Source organism: Ixodes scapularis, unplaced genomic scaffold, assembly GCF_016920785.2.
Source record: "Ixodes scapularis isolate PalLabHiFi unplaced genomic scaffold, ASM1692078v2 PGA_scaffold46__3_contigs__length_2488377, whole genome shotgun sequence".
Taxonomy (NCBI): Eukaryota; Metazoa; Arthropoda; class Arachnida; order Ixodida; family Ixodidae; genus Ixodes; species Ixodes scapularis.
Window position 1 is genome coordinate 747,528 of NW_024609875.1, and position 11,739 is coordinate 759,266.

Here is an 11,739-nt window from a genome sequence, read left to right on the forward strand (position 1 = left end):
ACTTGCTGAAGATTTGATCAACGGTCTGAGGCATGTGTTTAGATCGCATAAAAATTGCAAAGCATACTTCTGTGACAAGTCCAATGGGACAACGTCTTTGACCAGATACCCGATGTTCTCAGAATTCAGACACTCACTGTTGCTAATGGAATTTCAGACAAGTCTTCTCGTCTCATCACTGATGATACAAGCAACCTCGCAGGGGCGGTCATGTCTCTTGTTGCAAAAATTTCGGGGGGAAAACAAGTGAACAGAGGTCAAAAAGGCTCCTACCAACATCGTTGTCATGGAGCAGGACTTAGTTTCCAATCTGGGATTTAGTGGCATTATGCTGCTAAAAAGAAAATGACAATGAAGAGCGCATCTGCACCACTGAAAGCATACACACAGAAAATGTCCAAACTGCGGGATGCCAGAGTGCTCAGAAAGAGACGATTAGCTGAAGAATTTTCTCAGCTGGGACCACAACCTAAGAAGCCCATGCCCAAAGGAACAGCTCAACACTATGGACCAGCCTGTGAGAAGCCCGATATGCCAGCTGAATTGTTCAGGGAGAGGCTTGTCCTCACTCTCGAGAGCTTACAAGCAGACTTGTACCGTACGCATTACAAGTAATCAAATTACTTGTAATCGATTACTTTTTGGAGTAATTTTGTAATCAGTTGATTACTTTTATTAGGCAGTAATCACAACAGTAATCTGATTACTTTTTGAAGTAATAAAATTACTTGTAACCGTTACAATTTGTCCACGGGACACCCCCCCCCCCCCCCCCGGCACACGCCTTTTTTTATACAATGACAAAAATAAAATTCGCTTTTTTTTTTCGAACGGAAAAAAGAAAGATTTTTGCGGAGCTGTAGGAAACGAGGTCAATCTCTTTCTATATACAGTTTCTGTAAAATGTCCGTTTTTTTTTTTTTTTTTATTTCGAGCTGGGATTGGGAGTGGGAAGCCCCGGGGAAGCCACAGTGCGTGAGAAAGGCCATTCATGGCGAAGCTTGAGGAAGCAAAATGTAGCTTTGTGAGCCCTTCGTTCAAACTAACCCCCTCACGCGCACAAACACACAGAAATAAAAAAAAATAAAAAAAATCTTGCTTAGGGTACCTACTCGCAGCCCGTAGGAGAACCAGAACCGAAGAATGCCTAAAGCAGATGCAAAATATAACAAAGGCAGTTGAAATATTTCCCCATTTCCCCTACGTGGTCTTTGTGACAAGCAAGGTTTCGAGTTGAGAAGTGGTCGGGGCGATCTCTTCCGCTAATGGATACTACACATGATCCGTTTCAAATCCTGGAGCTGCTGCTCTTTTGTATAACATGCGAGCTCATCTATATGTGAATAATAGAATGAGCGACGCAAACTTTGAACGAGAACCCTTGCTCAAGCTTAAGAAAATCTAGAATCCCCTCCGCTCCCTCCCCCCCCCCCCCCCCCCACACACACACACTGGCGAACGCCCAAATCATTAAACGTCTTCAAATGAATTTTATGCTTGTGTCCGCATTGTGAAGGTGCAACGACCACGAAGAGGGAGCCAGTTTTTCTTCTTCAGTACTTGTGCAAATGTGACATATAGGTTGGAAGTAGTTCATTGTTATGAGCGCTAAAGATGTCTTCACACAATAAAGTAATCGGAAAAGTAACGATTACTTCTTTAAGTAATGTCCAATTACTTTTGCCGTCGAGTAATCAAGTAATCTAATCGAATACTTTTTAGCCAAAAGTAATAGTAATTGTAATCGATTACTTTTTTTAGTAACGTGTACAAGACTGCTTACAAGTGAGTGAAGCTCGACTCAGTGAGCTTGAAATAGCAACAAGGGGGCAATCTACCAATGCTAGGTGGCATGCTGAAAGGAAGGTGTGGCTTACAGCATCATACTTTGGCAAGGTCTGCAGACGGAAGGACTCTACTCGACGTGCTGCAGATGTCAGAAGGATTCTGTGTGGGGGGAGTTTCACGAGTGCAGCTACGTAATATGGTATTTTCAATGAGCCAGTCGCACTTGAGCTCCACGGCGAGAAGAGGGGTTACTGTGCAGCCATGTGGAATGTTCATAGATCTAATCCATGGCTTCCTTGCAGCATCGCCTGATGGTTTGATCGGAACTGATGGCATTGCAGACGTGAAGTGTCCAGAGTCTATGAAAAAGGAGACGGCAAAAAAGGCAGCAGCGAAATATAATGACCGAAAGCATGAGGGAACAGATCCAAAACTCTCAAGAACACATTTCTTCTACTATCAAATCCAGAGGCAACTTCACATCACAGGCCGCAAATTTTGTGACTTCATACTCTACACTGAAGAGGATATTGATGTCCAAAGAATAGAGAGAGATCATGAATTCTGGCAGACAGAAATGGAACCGTTCCTAACCAGGTTTTATAAGGTGTGTGTCCTTCCTGAAGTAGTTGACCCTCGCCTTGAAAGAAGCATGAAGATCCGAGATCCTCCTTTCATTCTCGATGCCATTGCTGCGGAGGAAGGGAAATCGAAAAAAAAAGGAAGCGCTCCGAATCACAGGCCTACGAGTATTTCAGTGAAATGCTAGTTACACTTTTCTTCGATCCGTCCTGTCCCCATTTCAACCCGTTTCGTCACTTTGCTTTTGCTGCCTGATTGAACCTCTCTCTCAAGGAAGTCAGTTGTGCCTTTCCAGGTTTACTTGAGCTGCCTTCTAGCTTCCTCTAGCACTCCCAAACATTCTTGTCCCCCATTTGAACCGTCTCATAACTTTGTTTTTGCTGCCTGATTGAACCTCTCTCTCAAGGAAGTTAGTTGTGCTTTTCTAGGTTTACTTGAGCTGCCTCCTAGCTTCCTCTAGCACTCCCAAACATTCTTGTCCCCCATTTGAACCGTCTCGTCACTTTGTTTTTGCTGCCTGATTGAACCTGTCTCTCTCAAGGAAGTTAGTTGTGCCTTTCCGGGTTTACCCTAGTGTCACGATTGTGAACCGGAGGAGGGAAGAGAAGAAGACGAGAAGGAGACCTAGGAGTGGTGTGGGGGAAAAGGAACAAAGAAGAGGTGTGGAACGAGCATGAAGAGGAACGAGACAGCACTGGTCCGGTGAACAGCACGGCGACTTCGGCTACGCTCCAGAGGAAGTCCACCCGTGGCCCGCTCCCGGGAGTCCACCGTTAACCAACGGGGCGACTTCGGCTACGCTCCGGAGGAAGCCCACCCGAGGCCCGCTCCCGGGAATCTACCGTGATCAACCAACGAGGCGTCCTCCGTCAGAGCGGCAAGATGATGTTCTTCCCCAAGGAAAGAGACCTGGGAGCGCACCAGAGCCGGGACACTTCAAGGTTGTGAGTGCTAGAGGTGGAGACTTGGGTCTAGGGGACTAAGTCAATACTGTACCGTACGGTTTCTTATGCCTTTCGCTTTGTTTATTTATGTAAATACATGTACATACGGTGAAATTTCGTAACCTGTTCGTCCGGGTCCTCTGATTTCGGGGTCCGTCTCGGTTGAACGTGACAAATTGGCGAGCCTGCCAGGATGCTTTTTTTCCCATCAAATTTTTGCTTGAATCATGTCGACCGGGACACCTAGGGATCTGTGAAACCGGACGTAACAGTATAAAAAACGACAGATTCATCGCGGCCGGGGAAAAGTTAGGTTATGCTGGGGAAGAATTGAAGAAATGGGTTGAGAATGAAAAGGCTAGTGCTCGAGAGGAAAAGGCAAGGGCAAGACAGGAACGGGAGTTGGAGGGAGCACTGTCGGAAAAAGAACGAGAGGTTCTACAACTTAGACTAGCGGTACAGGAAGGAGCGGCGTCGGGTCGCGAAAGGATCCGAGGCGATGGGGAAGGTGCGCCGCCAGGACACGGACACCAATTTAGTCCTCACAAGTTGATTCCCCAATTTAATGAAGACCGAGATGATTTAGATGCGTACCTACAGCGTTTCGAACGCACCGCGACGGGTCTCGACTGGCCCCAGCAAAAGTGGGCCACGACGTTGAGTCTTTGCTTGTCTGGAGAAGCACTGACGGTAGTTGGCCGCCTGTCCCCAGCAGACGCGCTAGATTACGCGAAAGTCAAGCTTGCACTCATGCCAAGATTCAGGTACACTAAAGAAGGCTACAGGAAAAGGTTTCGCGAAGCTAAACCGGAAAACGGAGAAACGAGGAGGCAGTTCGCCGCCCGGCTTGCAGGGCATTTCGACAGGTGGATCGAGATCGCTGGAGTGGAGCGGACATTCGAGGTTCTCCGAGACAGTGGATTAGTGGAGCAGTTCTTACTCAATTGCTCTAGCCGCTTGTCAGTAGTTCTACGTGAACGAGACTGCAAAACCTTAGACTAGGTAGCATCCAAGGCGGGTCTATATCTAGAGGCCCAGTTGCAAACAGGGGCGAGAAGGCCGAAGATGGAGGACTGCTCCAAGAAGTCGAGTGCTGGAGAGACAGACAAAGCGACGAGCGGTGCAAGCAGAAAAACCATCCGATGCTTCCTCTGTAATAAGGTCGGCCACAAGGCAAAAAATTGCAAGAACCGCCCACCTAAGTTCAAAAAGCTGACGTGCTGGAATTGTGGAAGACCCGGGCATCGAGCCGAGAATTGTGGGACGAGACAAAACGATCGACCTCAAGCGTCCTGCGTATTAGCTGAGCAAAGCGACGGCAGTGCGGCTGAGTTTGATGAAGCCTATGTCACGCTTCAGAACGGCGCCAAGATGATCAACGCGGCCGTAGGACGAGCTCCAATGTTTCTAGTGGAAAACATGCCGGGAGTGGAGGGACGGCTAGGTGACCGCAAGATAGCGGTTTTGAGGGACACCGGTTGTAATACGGTCGTTGTACGAAAGGAGATGGTTCACCCTGAGGAATTTACCGGGAAGTCCGGTCCAGTCTATCTGTCGGATAGGACCGTGAGGTATGTGCCCGAAGCGGAGATCAGGGTGAGGACACCATACTTCACGGGAAGGGTAAGGGCGAAGTGTGTTAGTAACCCGCTGTACCATCTTGTGCTCGGAAACGTGCCGATGGTGCGAGGCGTTAATGATCCGGAACGAAATTGAGGAGGCGAGTCCAGCTGGAAAATTAGACATGCAGACGTCCATAAAACAAAACCAGGAGACAAGCCAACAAAGAAGCGCAGAACGAGCTCGCAAGGGTTCTTCCGAATCATTGACGGAGAACACCCCAAGCTCGGGACAACGCTAGGACGAGCCCATGCTCATCGCGAACGCGACAGAGACAGGAAAGAACAAAGATCAATCCAAAGAACCGCGATCCGAACTGAGGGTACCGCAGGCTTCGCCACTGGAAGCGACAGCCGAAGAGATGCTCAAGGAGCAAGAAAACGACAAGAGCCTCGAGAATTGTTTTCACAACATCGGTAAGACCTTTCCTAAGCATGGAGGAAGAACCAAGCGAAAGTTCTTTATAAGAAACAATTTGTTGTATAGGAGTGTCATCTACAACTCCGGAAGAAAAACAGATCAGCTGGTGCTTCCCGAGAAGTTCAGACGAACCGTGGTAGCCCTGGCCCACGATAGCATAATGTCGGGTCACCAGGGGATAAACAACACGATGGGGCTGGTCGCAGAAAACTTTTTCTGGCCAGGAATGCAGAGTGAGATACGAAGATACGTGCGATCTTGCGACGTTTGCCAGCGCACCGTGCCTAAAGGAAGAGTGGGTAAGGCACCCTTGGGGACCATGCCAACCATAGCGACGCCCTTCCAAAGGATTGCCATAAACATCATTGGCCCCATTATGCCGAAGTCGGATTCGGGAAAGAGATACATCCTGACCATGGTGGACGTAGCCACTCGCTACCCGGACGCGGTAGCTTTGCAAAGCACTGGTACCCCAGAGGTGGCGGAGGCGTTGATGGACATGTTCGCCCGATATGGCGTACCGGAAGAGATCCTAGTGATCGAGGATCAAATTTTACATCGGACCTTATGAAGGAAGTGGGCCGTCTGTTGTCGATGAGACACCTCCTAACGACCCCTACTATCCTATGTGCAACGGCCTTGTGGAGAGGTTCAATGGCACATTAAAACAAATGCTCAGACGAATGTGCCAGGAGAGACCTAAAGACTGGGACCGGTACTTGCCCGCTCTACTTTTTGCGTACCGAGAAGTACCACAGTCCAGCTTAAAATTCTCTCCATTTGAACACTTGTATGGGAGAAGAGTACGAGGACCGTTAGCCATCCTAAGAAAAGTCTGGTCCAACGAAGCAATGAAGAAAGAAACAAAGACTTCGTATGGGTACGTTTTAGAGTTGAGGGAGAAGCTCGAAGAAACATGTGAGCTGGCCCATCGATGTCTGGAGGTAGCGAAAGAAACATATAAGGGAAATTACGACCATAAGCGGGTCAAGCGTGAAATGAAGGCTGGAGATGGGGCGCTAATACTTCTTCCAAGGGATAACAACAAGATGCTTATGCAGTGGAAGGGCCCGTTTGAGGTCACTGCCCGAAAAAACGAAGTAGATTATGTGCTTGAGATTGGAGGAAGGAGCAGAGTATTTCACGTGAACATGCTTAAGAAGTACGAGGAGAGGGAAGAGAGCGAACAAGTCGGCTTAAGCTGTGGGGGGGGCCGTAAAAGTCGACGAGGATACTGACGTCATCACCGAAGGAGGTGAGGACGAAGTTCCAATGCTCTCCCTGACAAAACAGCAAGACAAACGAGACGTGATAGTCCATACCGATTTAGGCAGAGAGAAAAGACAACAAGTGTTTGACTTGATCAGTGAATACGAAGAGATATTTTCGGATCTACCGAGAAGGACGAACTTGATGACGTGCGACATCAAGTTGACCACCCAAACGCCGGTACACATCAAACAGTATCCACTACCATTGAAAGTACAAAAGCTAGTGTAGGCAGAGATCACCGCAATGTTGAAGATGGGGGTTATCGAAAGATCGACGTCACCGTATAATGCTCCTATGGTAATGGTGACTTGGCAGTAGCGGCGGCACGGCACGGTCCTAATCGTACGCAAACCCTTACAGGTGATCTGCGCTGAGCAGACACCCAGTTGTGCATTGTCACCACAGCCAGCGAAGTTCAGCAGGCAAGGAAGGCACGTCACGCGACGAGGATACGCCGGGCAAGGAACAGCGGCTGACGCCTTCGCGACGTCCAGCGCGACACTACAGGACATCGGCGCAGATTGGCCAGCGCCTCATACGTCACAACCGCTGCTCACTTATAAAAAGGACAACGAAGCGACGGCCGGGCACTTGGCAGTAGCGGCGGCACGGCACGGTCCTAATCGCACGCAAACCCTTACAGGTTAGTACAAAAACATTTACAAAATTATTCAGTGGACTTGCTGTCGCTGCTGCCAAGCGTCTTTCTGGTTGTGAACATGGCTAAGAACATTGCTAAAGTGTGCAATGAATTGAAGGAGGACTTGAAACATGAATTTAAGACGTTCAAGGAATCGCTCGAAAGGGAGCTTAGAACAGAGATTCGCGAACTAAGAACTGATGTGAGGAAAGTGAAAAAAAGAATGGATTTCATAAACAAGGCATTCGAAGATATAAAGAAAGAGTTTGAGGTGCTCTCAAAAGAAAACGAAGAGCTTAAGCGGGTAAATGCGAGTCTGCAACAATCGGATGAAACGCTGCTGCAGGCGATCAAAGAAACAGAAATGCGTCTCGTTCACTGTGAACAGTACTCGAGGAACGCAAATCTAGAGATAAAAGGAATCCCGAAACAAGAAAATGAAAATGTGACAGATACTGTACAGAAGATCGGCGACCTTATCGGGTCGCCGATAGCAGTGAATGAGATAGAAGTGTGTCACCGCGTGCCGACACGAAATAAGGAAAGCAACATCATCGTTCAATTCCGAAGCCGGGCGCGACGAGACGCTGTTCTGGAAGCTGCAAAAAAGAAACGCATAACAAACAAAGATCTGGGGTCCACTAGTACCGCCCCGATCTACATAAACGAACACCTATGCCCCATCTTGAAACGACTGTTTGGGATGTCGGTGGCAAAAAAACATGAACATAAATGCAAGTTTGTGTGGGTCCGGAATGGCAGGATCTTTGCCAGGAAAACTGACAACGCCCCTGTACTGGAAGTCACGCACGCGGACGACCTCGAGAAGATTAAATAAGTGTTAAGTCGTGTCTCGTTATTGAGTTTGTGTTAAAATGACTGACGGAAATTACTTACTGCCAGAAGAAGTTAAGACAATATTCAACACAACTAAACATGAGGTATATAGTGTATTTCATCTTAACCTACAATCTGCACGTAATAAGGAGGATGAACTTAGTATTTTACTAAACAACTTTGGGTTTTGTTTTGACATCCAAATGTTCACGGAAACATGGTGTTATGAAGAAGGTGACGTTATACACTTGGATAACTACAAAACATTTTATTTAAATCGCTCTGCTAGACGTGGTGGCGGTGTGTGTATTCAAGCAAAAAATAGTATCGACTGCAAACTCGTAGAACAGTTTTCTGTGATTAATGAGGACTATGAGATATTGACTTTAAAAAATAACGACTTTTTGTTTTCAGTTCTTTACCTCTCACCAGGCGGTAATATTGCTCAGTTTACTACATTTATTGAGTCCCTATTTTGTTTCGTAGGAGACAACGGCCTAAGAATAATTTTGGGGGGAGATTTTAACATTGATATGTTAAGTGATTCAAAACAAAAAAGAGAGTTTAGTATGTTGATTGAGTGCTTTGGATTTTCTAATACTATCAAATTCGCTACTCGTGTGACTTCAAACTCTAGCACACTTATAGATCTCTTTCTTACAAACGTTGATGCTTCACTGTTACAAAGTGGTATTGCGGGCTGTTCAATCAGTGATCATCTACCCATATGCATTTTTGCGCATCGGAATTTGCCCAAGGTAAGCATAAATGATGCTCTTTCATTTACATTTCAAGACATGTCATTTACCGCTTTAGAAAGATATAACTATGAAATTAAACATGCGAACTGGGATGCGGTATTATCTGCGGACTCTGTTGATGACGCATATGACTGCTTTATAATGATATTCACTACAATGTACAAGAACAATTTTAAATATAAGACACATCGGGCTCCAAAAGGCTCTCGCAAACCCTGGGTGACGGGCGAAATTCTAAAATATAAACAAGAGAAATAGACTTTTTAAGCAATTTGTTCGTACAAAAAATCCAGAAATACTACATCTTTTTAAGAAATGTCGTAATGAGGTAACGAACTTAATTAGACGAGCAAAATCTACCTATTACTTTAACATGTTTAGCAACTTAAGTACCAGTGCCAGTATATGGAAGAAACTCAACTCGATTTTAGGAAAACCGTCAGCCTCTTCTAGAACTAAAACATTAAAATAAACGGACAAGAACTCGGAGGAGCTGAACTAGCCAACAAATTTAATGATTATTTTATAAACTTAGTAATGATCGCAGTAGAGTGAATGCAGCATTGCTATATGTATCGAGATTTATAAATGAAAGTATCTTCTTTTATCCTACGGATGATCATGAGGTCAGCTCTGTGTTTTGTAACGTTAACAATAGTAAAAGTTGCGATATTGATGGCATCCAAATAAAGCCCATTAAATATGTGATTGCGCAAATTGCACCTATTTTAACTCATTTGTTTAATCTATCGTTATCACAGGGTATTTTTCCCAAAAAAATGCAAATTGCAAAAGTGTCGATACTTTATAAATCTGGAGATAAAAATGATTTATCAAATTATAGACCGGTTTCTGTACTTCCGATATTTTCAAAGGGTTTAGAAAAACTGATACATTTTCGATTAAACCAGTTTTGTGAAAAATTTTCAGTTGTTACAGATTCTCAATTTGAATTCAGAAAAGGGCGATCGACTGAACTTGCGCTGTTGAATACGATAGAAATAATTCTGAAAAATTTTGAAAATAAAATTCTAACGGTAGGAATTTTTATAGACTTTTCGAAAGTCTTCGATCGGTTAAATCATGACACATTAATGAGTAAACTTTACAATTATGGCATTCGTGGAAATGCGGCGGCGTTAATAAGAAGTTATTTGAGCTTCCGTTTTCAGTGTATTCACCTCAATGGCCACTTCTCTGATCTAAAACAACTACATGCAGGTGTACCACAAGGAAGTGTTTTGGGACCTATATTATTCAACCTATACATTAACGACATCATATATATTTCACATAATGCCCAGATAATAACGTATGCGGACGATACGAGCATATTTTTTCAAGGAACGGACATAAATATTATTTCATCTGAAGTGAATAGTTTTCTCAATGTGCTTAGTTCGTGGGCAACGGCAAATTCGTTAAAAATCAATAGCAATAAAACAAAGGCCGTACTATTTCGCCCTGAAAGTTCTGACGAAAGTAATCCCTGGAGAAGGGGAACAAGAGGGACAAAGGACAAACAGAAATCTCCAAACACAGCTAGGTGACCGGTGCGCGACCGAAAAAATCCGGCTGGTCCGGGTATCGAACCCGGGACCTCTCCATTACAGGTGGAGCGCTCTACCAACTGAGCTAACCAGGGGTTAGACGTCAGTAGAGCAAACGGGTTTTATCAGCCGCCACCAGTCTAACATTAACAAGGGTGAAGCTTGCAATTGAAGGTTATGATTATAATGCAATTAAATGCAAAGTTGCAAGCGAGCTGGACAAGAATGACGAAAGTAATCCCTGGAGAAGGGGAACAAGAGGGACAAAGGACAAACAGAAATCTCCAAACACAGCTAGGTGACCGGTGCGCGACCGAAAAAATCCGCCTGCTCCGGGTATCGAACCCGGGACCTCTCCATTACAGGTGGAGCGCTCTACCAACTGAGCTAACCAGGGGTTAGACGTCAGTAGAGCAAACGGGTTTTATCAGCCGCCACCAGTCTAACATTAACAAGGGTGAAGCTTGCAATTGAAGGTTATGATTATAATGCAATTAAATGCAAAGGTGCAAGCGAGCTGGACAAGAGTGACGAAAGTAATCCCTGGAGAAGGGGAACAACAGGGACAAAGGACAAACAGAAATCTCCAAGCACAGCTAGGTGACTGATGCGCGACCGAACAAATCCGCCTAGTCCGGGTATCGAACCCGGAACCTCTCCATTACAGGTGGAGCGCTCTACCAACTGAGCTAACCAGGGGTTAGACGTCAGTAGAGCAAACGGGTTTTATCAGCCACCACCAGTCTAACATTAACAAGGGTGAAGCTTGCAATTGAAGATTATGATTCTAATGCAATTAAATGCAAAGCTGCAAGCGAGCTGGAAAGAATGACGAAAGTAATCCCTGGAGAAGGGGAACAAGAGGGACAAAGGACAAACAGAAATCTCCAAACACAGCTAGGTGACCGGTGCGCGACCGAAAAAATCCGCCTGGTCCGGGTATCGAACCCGGGACCTCTCCATTACAGGTGGAGCGCTCTACCAACTGAGCTAACCAGGGGTTAGACGTCAGTAGAGCAAACGGGTTTTATCAGCCGCCACCAGTCTAACATTAACAAGGGTGAAGCTTGCAATTGAAGGTTATGATTATAATGCAAATAAATGCAAAGGTTCAAGCGAGCTGGACAAGAATGACGAAAGTAATCCCTGGAGAAGGGGAACAAGAGGGACAAAGGACAAACAGAAATCTCCAAACACAGCTAGGTGACCGGTGCGCGACCGAAAAAATCCGCCTGGTCCGGGTATCGAACCCGGGACTTCTCCATTACAGGTGGAGCGCTCTACTAACTGAGCTAACCAGGGGTTAGACGTCAGTAGAGCAAACG

The 11,739-nt window shown here is 45.8% G+C and overlaps 1 pseudogene; it reads left to right on the forward strand.

Moving 5' to 3' along the window:
- Window positions 1-345: 345 nt before the first annotated feature.
- LOC115323059 lies at window positions 346-2,557 on the forward strand (annotated as a pseudogene).
- Window positions 2,558-11,739: the final 9,182 nt, after the last annotated feature.